Consider the following 16,519-nt stretch of genomic DNA (forward strand, 5'->3'; position numbering starts at 1 on the left):
AAATAACATTTAAAAATGACTAGAATGAGACAATAATCGGACATGATGTAACTCTAAATCATCATGTTTGTGTAAAAACTTTAAAGAAACAGGAATCCTGCATATGTGATGGAACAAAGACATTTTGTTAAATTCCATCTTCGTCTATTTAGTTTGACATGTATTAATTAGCTGTATACCTGTATTTAAACTGTTAATATATAGATTATATATATTTCTTTTTTTTACAAACATAATTGATCCAGAAAATGTTTATTAGTCTATTTTTTAAAGAATGTATTAACACTCTTAATCTATTAGATTCTTTTTTGATTGCTTAAAATCTGGTAGCTTTTCTAAAATTAGATGACAGATTTAATTATTTGAAAGACAACAACACAAATAAAATGAAACATTTCATTATTATAATTTTCAAATGCTAATTTTTGAATTTTCTGGATATCAAATCAGTTTGGTTTCCTTTTTATTTAAATGTTATGAAGTGATAGGATACATTTCCACTGAAATAAAAAAGAAGAAGAGACAGAGGGATGTTTAGAAAGATGGAAGTCAGGAAAAGAGAAACTAATTTGGCATAACAAATTGATTCGATTTTTATTATAAAATTTATTATCTTACACAAAGACATAACAAAGGTGTTCAATCTGTAATAATAAAAGAAACAGTCAGTAGGTGAAATGGCAGCATTAGTCCTGACTTGAGTATTCAGCATCCTTATCTCTCTCTGCTTGAGACAAAACCTTTTGGATTTATCGTTAATTACAAATAAATATGTTGAATTGAATTGACAGAGGATGCAAAGAACCAAGGAGTCCTCTCTGACAGCAGCATCACAGCCAATCACAGCCAAGCACATGAGTTACGTAACAATAATCTTGACACAAAAACATGCATGAAAAGGGTTTTTCTTACATGCTTTCAGTTTGAAACTTGACAACCACTGTGTCACAGCAACGAATCACATTTGAATTCTGATGAAAACATCACTCATACATCACTTCATGTCATTTGTTTATCGCACCCATATTTCCCCATTTTGGCAGTATTTTTTTGTGGTTGAATAACTGCAGATGTGTGAGCCAAAACAACAATACGGACAGAAGCTGCTCATCCATGATAAAAAAAACACCACGTTGCATGCAAAGCTTTGTGGAAAACTATCATCCAACCGACTAGTCGCAGAAATCACAAACTGTTTATTGAAACATGCTGATACAATATCAAAAAATGCCAGCTTTCTGCTAAATCTCGCTGACCCATCAGGTCGTTAAAAAACACAACAAAGCACAAACATCAGTTACTGCTACCAGCTTCAGATTAAAATGTCAGAAACTAATATAAACCTAAATGATTTTACATTCATGAAAAATGCCTAAAAAGGTTGTTTAGAAGCGCACAAATGTCATAGAACGTCTGAAAAAATCGACTTGTATACACAAAGCTTTAAATTTCAGCAGATCCTGAATCAGATGATCAGAAATCGGAGGTGAAGATCTGCTCAGCCTCCATCAGTCAGGATGAGCAGCATCAGCATCACGAAGGAAAACTCTTTTTTTTTAATCTGCTGGGGGCATTTCCCCCCATTTAGAAACAATATAAGATGCATTTCCAGCAGCTGTCACTGTTGAAGTTTGTCCACAACATCTCCTCTGACCACCTGTGGGATTTTATTACTCCACAATGTTACAGTGACGCAGGTTTGGTATTGAGCGCTTGTCCCGCACTTCCCTCATCTCTTTGAAACACTGCCTTATTAATAACTGTTTAAAAAAACGGGAATTGTGTTCTGACATCTTTCGGCTGCGCTCATGTGTAATGACAGGGAGAAATGAAAGCCCTTCCTACTGGAAAAGGAACATCGAAAGAAACTCGAGGTAGATCCCAAAGGAAGATGTTTCGTTCCCTTTTCCAAATGAAGGGCTGTTACATGTGTAGATATTACAAACTACCATGTGAACACAGTTTGTGTGACTCCATTAGCTCCTGATTATTTTACCTAATGATGCTTTGCTATTCACAACTCTTACAGAACAGCAGCGGCAGGCAGTGTAAAACTTTGTGAACAGATAGAACATGTTCAGGACTTGCTACAGTGTATCTGTGCAGACATCTCATACAGCTACAATAATAATCTAGATTAGGAACTCATAACATCAGCTGTGTCACACATCAGATAACGAGCGAATAAAAGTGGATATAAGCACCAAAATTTGTGTGTTTGTCCCTCTGGTGTCATTAATTAAAACAAACCTCATTAACCACTTGAATTATAAAAATGACTACCTTTTTTTAAAGATGGCCATCATTTCCAGAATATTTTTCTACTCCTAATTTCTATATTTTTATATTAGGGGAAAATAATTTTGGTTCTTGGTCTCGAGGAAAATTCAAGACAATCACAAAGACTTGTTTGCTTCTACTTTTGTTATGGACCTGTGACTCAAACAGTTTGTTTTAGACATTAAACATTCATCAAGCAGCAATTAAGTGCTTTGTAATTCAATTCAGATTCAAAATTTTACGCATGGTAAATGGCCTGTATTCGTATAGCGCTTTACTAGTCCCTAAGGACCCCAAAGTGCTTTACACATTTACCTTGGGTAAAGCTTAAACTGTTTTTTACCAGTTATCTGCCTTCAGATAACTTTTCCAGCACAGAATCAGCATCAACTGAGCGAAAACAGTCGATACTGAACCCAAAGCTGAGTTTTACAGCTTTGACTTCAACAACATCTGTTAATTGTCTGTGTAAATTCATAAATAATCCAGATGGCCCCGCCCCTCCCTGAGCCTGGTTCTGCCGGAGTTTCTTCCTGTTAAAAGGGAGTTTTTCCTTCCCACTGTCGCCAAAGTGCTTGCTCATAGGGGCTCATATGATTGTTGGGTTTTTCTCTGTATGTATTATTGCAGGGTCTACCTTACAGTATAAAGCACCTTGAGGCGACTGTTGTTGTGATTTGGCGCTGTGTAAATAAAACTGAATTGAATCAGCCATTCAGTCAAAGTGACTTACCGGAACATAAATGGAATCTCATTTGCTCATAGGGGGTCATATGATTGTTGGGTTTTTCTCTGTATCTATGAAGCGCCTTGAGGCGACTTATGTTGTGATTTGGCACTATATAAATAAAATTGAATTGAATTGAATTGAATTGAATGGAATCCTATTTTTCCTATCCGGTCTTTAAGTCTGACGTCATTAGCCATTTCCAGGTCCCAAAGTCAAACGAACACTGCAGCATCACTGAGAGTTACAAACTGTCTAAATTCTTTCATCTTTAATAAAATGATCAGTGTGGCTGCTCTACCAGGTTTAACATCCAGGCATCCATGAAAACAAAATTTATGAAGTTTAACAGAGTTAGAAGTTAGCAGGAAGTTAGCTCGCTAGTTTCCACCTAAACATGATATAGCATGTTCTGACTGAGAGATTTCTGAAGCATTCAAACGTACAGCTCTGCTGTCACTTCCAACATAAATGAAGACAGAAAACTAAACAGCAGTGACGTTTGTAGGGTTACTGAAGTTGGGCTAGCTGGTATATAATGATGTGCTACGTGACTGCTAGCAACAAAGCTATGTTAGCATAGCATAAACAGTGAAGCTGGAGGATGAACGCTAACTTTTTTCCACTTGATAAAAGTTAACGTGAGGGATTCTGGTGGTCAGGGACAAATGCAATCGCATAGCAGGATGCTGTAAACGGACCAAACTTCAGCAGGAGAACAACTGAGATAATCCATCCACAATACGAGGTTAGTCATTAATATACTGCTGCATGGGCTGGGCTGCAGTTACATCGTAAGGGTTTAAACACTGAGCTTTAAAATGAATAGCAGCAATAAAAAGTGAGAGGCTGACAAGGATCACTGACTGTTTTTAGGAGCTTGTTCAGATTAAATAGAACAAGATACAAAGCATGTTAAAAACACTACAGCCTTAATAAACGCAGAACAGTTTGGACCTGGAAGCAGGGTTCATACGTCATCACTTAAAGACCGGATTCTTACCAAGCACTCAAAGCACTTTTTATAAACTGGACTTGCACTACATGCAAGGAAAATTGCACACCTTGCTGAATGCATCAGGGACAGTTTGGAGCTTAGCATGTTGTCCAACATGCAGACTGGAGGAACCAGCATCACCAGCTAACCGAACAGCTGACAACTTGCTCTAAATATTGGCTCCTGTAAGCCACCTTTAACGATCAACCCGAGAGTGAACGACGGATAAACAGCGAGGAAACAAAGTGCTCCCTCTGCTACTACACCACGATGTCCTTTTAAGTAAATCTTTTTAATTGTTTTGAATTAAAAATACACAAAAATGCGAGTAGATGGCCATTGTGAAAAGGGCAGCCATCTTTAAAAGGGCAGCCATCTTTAAAAGGGCAGCCATCTTGAATTTTCAAACAGAGTAACCCTGAAGAGTGTATTATCAGCTTTAGTATTTGTATCCACTCGTGAATAATTTCCCTGTTACGCTGTCTGTTGCACTAATAAGTATAAGAATTATGTTATTATTATTATTATTATTATTATTACACTGTAACACCAATAACGGTCATTTTTAAGATGATTTCACCACCAGCAGCTCCTTCAGGTGAAACATATCCTTTTAGTTTGAGTAACACAATGTCAAAGTGTTTCTTGGGCACTTGAAAGGACAACATGAAAAAGAAAATCATTTAGAAATCTCTCTCCACCCAAAGGCTTACGTCACAGCTACGGCTGCATAGTGAGTGCAGACAGCAGGAATGATCATTACTTTAAACAAGGCACATGTTGGAAAGATGACATCCACTTCAGGTGTACACACTGACCAAGGGAAATGTTCTCTTCTCTTCTTACTACAACCTCGCTCGTCTCATCAGGCACCGAACTGTACTCGTATGGCACCTGTGCCACAGGCTAATGTACTTTCTGGATGCCGTTTTTAAAATAGAGCAGGTACAGAAGGTAATAATGTGAAAAAGATCATCTTTGTCTGTCCTGCCAAAGCAGCGACACAAAACAGTCGGGTGAGAGACTCGGGTGAGAGACTCGGGTGAGAGACTCGGGTGAAAGACCCGGGTGAGAGACTCGGGTGAGAGACTCGGGTGAGAGACTCGGGTGAGAGACTCGGGTGAGAGACTCGGGTGACTACAGTGACATTTCCCCTTTGAAAAAGATTGCTTATCTCTTCATAGACAATCAGCCATGCAGGACAGCTGAAAATACAAAGCCAAAGCACCATTAATAACTAAACACCGTCTTACTTTTAAACCCATCACAGGTATGAGTGACAGCTTGCCGAGAGACCGAAATGCTTCTCTATAGAATCTGTGACATGGAAGGTGTGTCACCGAAACAATAAGGTCTGGCAGATTTGGGCAGACCTTCAGTTTACACAAGACATACAGCGTCTGGTATTCATTTATCTTTCTTCCACTCCTCCACCCCAGCGCTCCATCCCTGCTTCCATCCCTCCCCCCTTCACATGCTTGACCCGTCTTTTGATCCCCACCAACAACCTCAAATACTGTCATCAAGCCTGGGGAAAAATAAGCCAGCTACAGAGGTAGGTCTTGAGCTCCAGCTCCTAAATAATGTGAATATTTCATGACTTTCTCGTCTTTTTTTGTCTGCGTAACAGCAACACTGAATTCTTATGCACTCAGGCTGCCTCAGCTGCTGCCGCTCTCTTCCCCTCCAGCTCCTCCAGGATTTTCCCATGTTCGTATCACTAGCCCTTGACTTTGTCACTCATTCAACAGCTGCTTGCTGATACTGCATCACTGTTCCAGCCTATCGCTCCCCCCTTTTCACTATGCCCAGCAACAACAAAGGCATTGCTAATCCAGCCTTGATACAAACAGAATGCAAGGACTTTCTGCCCAAAAATGTTTTAAAATTGTGTCTGTTGGTGCTTCGGGAGGATCAACATCCTGTGGACTTCCAGTTGAGATCACAACAAGCTTAGACTAAAACACACAGGACTAGAGGTCAAAGAGATTTCACAGCTCGTCAGCAAAGCCCGAATGCGTTTGAATATTAGAAAATACACAAATGCACAACAAACAGACAGAGTGAGTCAATAAGTATCACCCAGTAAGTAGTTAACCTATGATTCACACACTGCTCCCAATACAAAGAAAATCTGCCTCTTTACGCCGAGTCTGTCAAACAGATGGCACAGCTCGTAAACATGAAAAAAACATAACTACACCGTTACAAAAATAACCCAAGCTATTAAAAATAAACCCAAAACACAAATATGTTGAACACCTGAGCGTACGCAGCCCTCACATGCGTCTAGTACTGCTTTCTGTTGCCCTTGTTTCTCTATCTCTCCTGCAGATGGTAACAGATGGCACAGGAGCACAAGATTGCTCCAACAATTAGAGGGTTTCCCTCCTTTTTCAGCTCCATCAGGTGCTCGTCTGTCTGCTGCCACTAACAACACTAAGTGCTCTGCTTTGGGATGAAGCGCTTCATGCAGAAATCACACGTGTGAGAGAGAAGCTGCAGGAAGCAGAAACATCTGATGAGAAATGCACGAAAATAGGAAAGCAGACACGACACACACCCACGCTCAGAGTATCTGATCTTCTTAGTGATCAGTGATAGAGACGAATGAAGGGGGCGCACGTGAATGTGCACTGCACTCCCCACCACCACGCTGGATCGGCCTGCAATAATCTGATCCTTTTGGGAAACTGAGGTGTCGGACTTTAATTTATAGGCCGTATCTGTGGAGCCTTTCCCTCGGCTCTGCCGGTGGCGTCAGCCTCTGAGCCGCTGTGTATGTTTAACGGCTACATGTGTCGCTCCCTATCTCGCTCTCTGAGTGGCACAAAGGTAAAGGGAAGCTTAACAGCCTGGGAAAAAGTTGAACAGTGTGAAATTACCTTGATCCAAAGATTCCTGCTGCATACCAGCCCAATGAACCCATAACAGAGCAGGCACTCAGTCAGAGAGCCCTGCCTGCAGGCAACAGCTGAGACATTACAGAAGGAAAGAGAGCAAAGGCGTGGGGTTGGGGGTATCAGGAGGTGAAAGAAAGATAAATGGGAGCAGGAAGGAGACCCACTAGGAATAATCCCTCGTCCACAATAAGTGGCAGAGGTCAGAGTATCTATACTGTACGTCTAATGTGGGACAACTGGTACGTGGGGTGCTGCTGATTCACAGTTTTGAGGAGAACTCAGAGGAAAACGACTAAACTTGCCTGCATAACAGTGACTGTAAAATTCAACGCGGGACATTAATGAAGGGCAGAGTGAAGAAGCGCAAATCGAGGCTGCAGTCGCTTTAAATTAACGTAATACTCACTCGCCTTTTTTAATCCGAAACTATTCAAGAAGCAAAAACAGCAAACAAACACGGGCTCTGTGATTTTGGAAAAAACACAACACAGTTTACGAGATGCCTGCTGACCTACTTTGGCCAAAATGTGATGGTGAATCATCGACAATAAATAGAAGCTTTGAAAAGGTTTCACATAACAGCTCGAGGACCGATACGCTAATATCATTTTTGTAGAATTTCAAGGATGGCAACAATCTGTCGGTGATTATATTTGAAATGTGAACGGCTAACAAGCCTTTAACATCGGTGAAAGCCAAAACAGCATGTGTCGTTGTCACGGGGGCGTATGTTTGGTCTGCTGGTACGGTGAAAGGAGCTCCACGTGAACGCCAGGACCCGAGGCTGCAGCCGGTCAATTGTGTCGTATCCAGATGATCGGGGTTTTTCACTCCACCCGTCGGTGGCTGTAGTATTGTGGCTGTTGGAAATCACATGCCAGGGGGGTGTGAGCAACTTGAGCAGCAGATACAAGCATGACTGGAAATTTTCCATTTGATGTCCTTGTGGCCTCTGTTTCAACACGCCGTTTGTATTTGTGGGACAGTAAATCTGACCGATCACTGTGAGTGAAATTATTCAAGACAAACGTGCAACAGGGAAAACAAAATGAGTTCAAACAATACACACTGACCACCGCTCGTTTCTTTAAAATGTTTCTATATTCATACGTGTTATTCAACTGTGTGGATCTGCTCTCGTGTTCGATCGGCCACAACCCTGAACTGGATGTGCAGTTCAAGAAAATGAGGTAATTATACTGTGCAACAGATCAGCCACAGGAAAACGACACACACTCCAAACACACATCACCTTCAAAATATTTCTCGGGAACAGCGGTGTGTTCATTAAAGTATATAATACATTATTAAATGATTTACTCCTTTTTTCACAATGTGTAAGAATATCTCTCAGTCCTCATGGACACTTCATTAGGTACACCTGCTCAGTGGTTTGTTAATGCAGCGCCATGCGTTTGGGCATGCAGGCGTGGAGTGCTGCACAAACTGCTGCTCGACTGGGATTTTCCCACAGACCCACAGTGTTTGAAAAGATATCCAGTTAGTGACGGTTCTCTGGGCAAAAATGTCTTACTGATGTCAGAGGGAATCAAACAACGATCAGAGTACTTCAAGCTGCCGCTCGCTGCAACCGAGGTATGCAGAAGAGCATCCTGGAACGCAACACGTTCAATCTTAGCAGATAGCTTTGCTTTGGTGCGTTCGCCCTTCAGTTCTGGACCGTTGGGGAGTATAGGGAGTCATTTCCTGATTCATCAAGCGGTTCCTGAGGAGTTTTGGAGGTGTGGAGGTTACCCTGTCCCACTGAGGGAGGCTCCAGTCAACAGGCAGTGCCGCTGCCATGATGGTATACGTGGTCTAGCATAATCTTTTGGAAGGTGGTGCCAGGTGGAGACGATAATTGGTGTATATCCAGTGCAATTTAGAAGATATGCAAGCGTTAGATTTAAAAACAAACACTAGTACTACGAGTACTAGATCTAATATACTAGTATGTAAAAATTAAAGACTGGGAAAACTGTTCAGTAGCTATCAAGGCTATCCAAGTCGCTACAGTAAAACATCTGTGAGAATGCTGGGGACTTTTTTCTTCAGCCACTGTTACTGAGGAAATTCCATCCCCACAAATGCCAAACTATTTTTGATCTGGAAGAGAAATGAATATCAGTCGATGGCGTAGCACTGACAGCTGGAGGAGGCGACCCGTTTCAGGGAAAAAAACAACCAGTTCCTGTGTTTGTTGGTTGCACCTGTTTGTTGTGTGCCAGCTTGTGATGAGTTTACTCTTATCAGACTATCTGCAGCGCCTCTGCAGGCGTGCTCTCTCGGGGTTTTGCAGATGTGACGATCTCTTATACCCAATTAGAATAAGGCGCAACAAATGTCTGCTGAAGGTATTGATTCTGAAAGTGCCGGATATGAGCAAAGCTGCACTTTGAGCCACATCTAGAGCACTGTAACCTGACTGCTCACGGGGAGTGTGTCATCAGGTTAGTCAGGTGCAACGCTTGTGCTGCAGAATGATGAATTATTGTGTGAGTTCTGTTCAGAACGATCCTTGATGGCAGTTTAGTTTTACACCTCTTCTCTTCTTTGAATCCGGAACAACCTCGACCTTCACGCTTGGTTTACGAATGAAAGGAGCACTTCAGGAGACTGGTTGGGTGAGCTGGAGCTTCCAAGGAAACGCTTCAGTTTTGCAAAACTCCCAAAGTGAAATCATCCACCTCCAAAACCCAAAACTAGACAAACGTGCTCATAATAATGTTGCCTTTGTATTCTTGCAAGGTTGTTTTTTCTCCCTCATCAACAAAAAGAAGAAACCTTTCCAGCGTTTCGCCTCTGGTTAGTGAGATGAAACACTGGAAGAGTCTGGACATCCCCAAACCTCATTCTTCTCCTTAGAGAACCTACACAGTAGCCTACACAAGTAGACAACGGCGTGACATTTATACTCGCTCTATATGGTGTGCGTTGTGCCATTAAAGCCATTAAATATTGAATCATAGCTGCAGTAAGTGAAACTGAAACACAGGAACAAGAGAAACCCTCAAAGCTCACTGAGTCTATACATGGCCCATGTCTCACTCTTTAACATCCTGCGAGCCAGATACAGTTCATTCAGTTCAACTTTATTTATACAGCACACAGCACAACAACAGCCGGCTTAAGTCACTTTGTGTTATAAATGGTAAAGACCATAAGATAATGCAGTGGAGCCTAGTAAGACTGTGATTTGCTGAGGTCGCTGTGCCGGTTACAAACAGACTTTATAGTCTGTGTTAAAGCAACATGTTGTTACATTTCTGGAAAAGTGAACGCCACGCTCTGTCACAGTTTATGTCGTGGGGCTAGTTCAGCTCCGCCCACAAAAAAGGCCTACACTGCTATAACAAACTGAAGAGACAAACCAGTGTGTCAGTAACCTCTGCTACTAACTCACTACTTATTTATTCATTTTGTGTGTTTTTCTTTTCCTCTGCTTTCTCTGGAACTGGAAATAAAGATAATCGCATATATTTTTCTTACAAAAATGCAATCTCTACGTCAGACAGCTGTAACTTGTCGTTTTCCTCTGTTCTCAGTTTCCTTTCATGGACTTCTACCTTATGCCACATTTGTCTGCACCTCTCTGGCACACACACATTAAGCCCCCGTTTAAATAAAAACTGCTCGAGGTGTTTAGCGTGCAGAAATATCGCGCTAGAAAAGACGCATCCGACGTGACCGGTGGCAGCTTAAACTATTAATTTAAGCTCCAGTTCAGCTGCAAAATTACGCCACTCGTCCACTGAGTTTTTATCCTTGAGGTTGTTTTTCTGTTAACCAGCTGTGAGCAACTTTTACTTTACCAGCTCACATGTTTTTGCCCCGTAAATATTTTTACTTTTTCCCAGCTGGTACATACATCGCTGATTGAAACATCGAAAGTATCAGTTGACACAACATCAACGTGGAGGCCTAATGCTAGAATGTTTATGGTAAAGGCCCGGCAAAGGTCCTGCTGCAGCATGATGGGGAGAGGCAGACAAAGAGAGCTGAACAAAAGACTGGAGGCTCAGCCCTCAAGCCAGCACAGCTGCTAGCAAATCAGCTAAGCTAAGGTGGAAGTGGGAAAACAAAACAGGATGCAGTACTTATAGACATCACCTAAAGATGACATAATCTCAAAATGCAAGAGCACAGCATGCTGTCAGTCATATAAATGAATAAGTAAAGAGGCCATAGCATATTCTGATTGGCTAGACTATGAAAACAGTCTGCGCTGACAACAAACATCAAGTTTCTACTTTGTGCTTTCCTGTGAACGGCTCATCTGTGGTGCACTGATACTCTTTTACATTCGTCCCTGCAAACAACCGGGCAGGGCAGGAGGCGACGGCGAGGCCGTTCACCGAGATCAAGACTTGGCTTTTGGACTTTGGAGTTATTAAATATATGAAAATGAGTCAGCAGCGTATGATGTTTTACAGCATCAGGGACCACAAGTTCTAACTTGTAACTGATGCAGTGAATGTTGGTCAGGTTAGGGTTGGTCTTTCACATAGTAGTGAGGCTGCACCATGAGCTGCAAAGCCAACAAACCACAAACATAACATTTCTTCAGAAACACCCACATAGGCTTTGTACCTGCTCGTCCCCAATGGTAGCCCCAGTGCGCTGGGGCTCGCGTTCACAGGAAATAACGACCAGACTACATGACCAGAATATGTTTGAACTTTAGTACTAATATCTTCCATTTTCTTTTTCTTTGACATGACTTTTTATGTCTGTTTCTCTCTCCCTCTACTCCTGAAACATCACCCAATTAGCAATTTGCATTATAGGAAGTGATTGATGAAGTAAACCCCTCACAGCTGTCTCCACGTCTGGTAGAAACACCTCAATCTCTGGTGTAGCTGTAGAACTTCAACTGTGATGTTTCCTAAACCAAATCAGGTTATTTCTGTGTTAAAACACAACCAAACTACGACCGCGGCAAACTGTTCGTTTTGAAAAATGGTGTCATCTTGCAAAGAGGTGGTGGTCCGGCGTTGTTGTTGTAGAGCTACTCACAGGGACCTAAATCAGCATCGTTGAAGAAAGCGTGCGATATCACTCCGACGCGTGATCGTGCTGACAACCGAACCCCAGCACATCCATTCATCCTCATTGATTCAGTCCCAGATTAATTGTTATTTACTAGGAAATTAGTAGATTGGAGAAGACAACCAAACTAAAGTAATTCCACAATGACTGATACTTGTTTTCAGTCTCGGAGACTGCAGAAATACTGTGAACTGCGATCAGTCGCCATCAGGATCAAAATGGGGAACTCATTCATATTCCATTACCTCTGGAATGTCTCAGCAGCCGTACATCACAAGCTGGCATTCACCTTTCAATCACCCCCCTCCCTTCAGCCCCTCACCCCTGTAATCATGTTAGCTCATACATAATCGCATTTCAATTACTGACAGGAGTGTGACCCTTGCCTCCCAACATGCCTAATCTAATACATGTGTTTCCTAAAAGACAGAGAGATGCTTGTTTAGTGAAAGGAAGAGGAAAAAAAACATGCAAAGCTACATAAAGAGATGCCAGTGTTTTCTTCTGCTGTCACAATGCAAATGCAGCATCTATTTTCAGCGAGACATACACTGTATTTTATGGTGACGTGAACTCTCGGGTCACTGGGCACGGATTGAAGACGAGAGGAAAAGAGCGAGGGCGGTTAAGGATGGACATTACAGAGGTGCAACAAAGGCAAGAAAGTGTGTGAGTGTGCGTGACTCTGCCAGCCTCACAATTTGCCTCTGAGTGTGTCTGGAGTCCTCTGAACTCCAGGACTTTCTGCAATCCCAACGTTCGGAGGAGGGGAGCGAAAACACCAAAGATACCTTGGGTCATAAATCTCCCCCTCCCCGGCTGTCCCGCTGGGTAAGGTAATGCTTTCCTGAATAACTTTTTTTTAATCTCTTCTTCTTCTCTTTGCCCGCTCTTTCATTCTGTAATTCCCACTCTGTCACTTTGTGTCTGTGTGCTTTGCGGCCTTGTGTCATTATTACGGGCCAATTTGTGTCAATGCTAACATCCCATTCATCATGGGGGGAATGGTTTCCGCCAGGGCTCGGGGGGCTCACATACCTAACCTCTCACATTTTCACCATGGTGGTATCCGCTCTGCTATGGGGTCAAAGGTCAGAGTTCCAGACCTCCTGAGTGATCACTGACTTCACTGGCTTCTCTGCTCACCCCCTCCCTGCTCGCTCCTCCAACCCTTCTCATGAATTGCTCTTTGTAGCCCCACCATCTCTTTTATGGTTCTTCCTCGACCCATTTTGGCTCCAGGTGAAGAAACTTTCATGAGCGTTTCCACCCTTGTTGTCACTTCTGTTGTCGTTTTAAATCCGATCAGATCATTCTCGGTGGTGGTTTTTCTGACCAGAGAATAAAGAGCCTAATTTCAAGTTTCAAAAGTACAAACTTGTCTCATTGGCTTCAGGTTTCTGTAGAGAGTTTCACCTCGTGCTCCATTCATCAGGTTTCCGTTCCCAAGACTTGCCCCTCCCCTTCAGTCCCCTGCAACCTAAACCTAGTATCACATCAGCGGCTGGCAGGCCTGACTCTTGCTAAAACACCAGCATGCGGGTCGATGGTTTATTTCTTATGAATGAAAGACCCAAACGAAAGCGCATTCCTGCCTCGGCTCTGAAAGGAAGCAGCTGGGTGTTTGGTGAGCTCATGTCAGGCGTCTGTGTTTGACATACACAGGAGAGTTAAGCAATATACGACGGAGGGTAAAGCGAAGATGAAACATATGGTTAAGAAGAATATCAACAAGGGGCCCAGAGGCTGATGTGCTGTGGAGATCCTGCAGCACCAGCAGAGGTTGCACCTCCTCTGAACACGAGGCCAGAACAAAGGGGATCAGAACGCAGAGGCAATATCTGCTGCACCGATTAACAGAATATTTTCTTGTTTAGAGGAAGGCAAAAGACCGTTGGCATGTCTGGTATACACTCGTGATTACACAACACACATTCTCTTGATCTTTTGGAATAATATCAAGAGTAAGACTTTTCTTGCTATAGCTGGAAAATCAGCAGTTGAGCTGAAAGGATTCCTGTTGCTGTGAACCTTTCGCGGCTTGTTTAGATATGGTATTTGCCGTCTCTGTGCAGTAAGAGTTTGGCTCCGGTGTGTCGCTGGCTGCCAAACGAAGGCATGTGGGGCGTGCGAGTCCGTCCACATTTCTCTCTCTCTGCCAGCTTCTAATTATGCCCAATTACACCTTTAACACAAGTGGACCGCTGTGGACATTTCTCAGGGTGTGAGGTCAAGCATTTCCTGTGTCTGTGAATGACCCAATGTCAGGGGAATTGTCTTGCAGGGGCCTCCCTTTTCCCCTCCCTCCATCATTCATTCTCTCTGTTTTTTTTCCCCCCTCCTCCACTAAGCGCCGATCACAGACCTCCACCGTTCACCAATGAGTTAGATAGTTGGGGCTTAACCTCTGTGACTTCCTAGAGCGCTCGCTCTCAAACACAAACAACCAGGAGAAGGCATGCACGCTCTCTCACATACGCAAGCAGCCATCCTCGTTCGTGCATGCATGGGAATTGAACCTGCACATAAAACTCAGATGCTTGTGCGTTATGAAGCTTGACGTAAAGCTGTAAACACACCACATTTTTGAACAGTATCCTGCATCTGGCCTGACACCCATCTCTCTCCAGTAATACAGGTTTTTCTCTTCCCAACGGACCAGTTCATTCGTTTTGTCTCCCACTGTCAACAAAAACACCTCGAGGTGGCCTCGAGGTTAATTACAGATACAATCTAATCCCATCTAATCTAATTATCAGAGCACGCTTGTGTGCTTCAACACGTATGAGGCACGGCTACTTCATAAGAAACAGCAACCCACTCGCGTTGGTAGTGTACTAACAGGTTGGGTTCCCACACCCACTAGGAAAACAAATACTCCATAATCACCGCCTATCAAAACACGCAAAGTTGCAGGGTGAACCGAAGATGGCGCATTCCATGAGAAATCCATAGCGAGCAAGTACATGTTCACTCCTCCGCGCTGACATTTCAGAGACACAAGGGAGAGATTAGAGGAACATATGGGAGGGCCACAAACCAGGATGAAAGATGGCTGAGGGAGATGGGGGTTAGGCCCCCTATTTTTATAGGATGAATAGGTGGTTGAAGTGGCAACGCAAAGAACGAATGAATGAACCGACTGAAGGTAAACCTGAAAGTGTTTCAAGTGTGCAGACTGCTGGAGCTCGGTAGATGATTTATTTAACATAAAAGATACGGAAGTTGCGCAACGTGGAAGCAGTGGACCAAGTTCATGTATGAAGTGACAGTTTTGCTAAATCTAATTTAATGCTTTGTGACATTTTTGAGCACAATGTCTAAGCTGTCTCCACCTAGAGATAGATAGATATGAGACTGAGAACTATTTTAGTGAATGAAAAAGCTGGCAAGTGGATGGATGTTTTAAACGTCCACTAAAACGTGCCCACACACTGCAATCCTGCGAGTCAACGTGCAGTGACTACAGTGACCTGGCATTTCAGCATGCCAAAGAGACAGAAGTGGAAACAAATATGAGAAAAAACTTTTTTTTTCTTAAATGCTGAGTAGAGGAATTTGGTTATTATTGTAAGGAGGGGAAAAATGAAAGAGGTCATTCATGACAAAGAGCCAAGATATGAGGAAACCACACTTGTGTCTAAAACAGGGAAGCCCGAGCCAAGTCTTAGTCTCAGCTGTTGTTCCAAACCACACATTTATCACACAGGCACTTCCCCAGAAAGAAAAGACCCTCACAAACAGTCATGGCAGGGTACAGACTCGCTGAAGTGACTAGATGAGCCTGAATGCCACAGAGTAGCAGGTCTGCGGGATGAAAGAGCACATTGTCTTGGTCTTTGTCGGTCCATGTGACTTTAAGTGCTGTCCCCATGTTAAGGTAGAGGGAGACAATCTACCTGGCTAACATTGTGTGTACTGGATCCATACTATGGTCCATGTGAAGACCAGCAAAGCTGAACTGGGTTAAATATGGCCCAAAGCTAATAAACATACTGTGTTCTCCTGCTTCACATTCTTCACTTGGAAAAAATGAACAGGCTAGTGAAGGTGGAAGAAGTGGGTGAGTGGAGTCCAACCTCCACTCACTAAAGAGCATTGTATTTAGCATTTCGACAGGCTAACGATTATAGGAAAGCTTTTCCAGGTTTTGGCCATCTGTCACTTTTATGAGCAGTGTGGTAGGAAATTGGGTCTTTGGGTTGTTTGGCCCTGGGAATAATGAGCCACTGAAAATGATTGTTATAGATGACCTCTCATATGGAGCCAATCGAGACGCAGTTCCAGAGGCCGCCTAACAATCAGGGATAAATCAGTTTGTTGTTATGGGTCAGGGTGCTGCAGGAGGTAGGCCTGGGAACAAGGTAACAGCGCTGGCTACGAGGTATTTCTGACCGGAGGAAAGCCAGGTCTCGTCTAAAAGGTTTTAACAGTATAGCCTTGGAAGAAGTGCTGAACAGCAGCAACGTAAAAAGGAGAAGCCACATCTTTATAGCATCTTCAATTAAGGAAGGAGCTTCAATGCTAACGCAGGTAAGAACAACGTGAACATATGTGGAGATC

The sequence above is a fragment of the Simochromis diagramma genome, unplaced genomic scaffold, assembly GCF_900408965.1.
Source record: "Simochromis diagramma unplaced genomic scaffold, fSimDia1.1 OVJJ01000293.1, whole genome shotgun sequence".
Lineage (NCBI taxonomy): Eukaryota > Metazoa > Chordata > Actinopteri > Cichliformes > Cichlidae > Simochromis > Simochromis diagramma.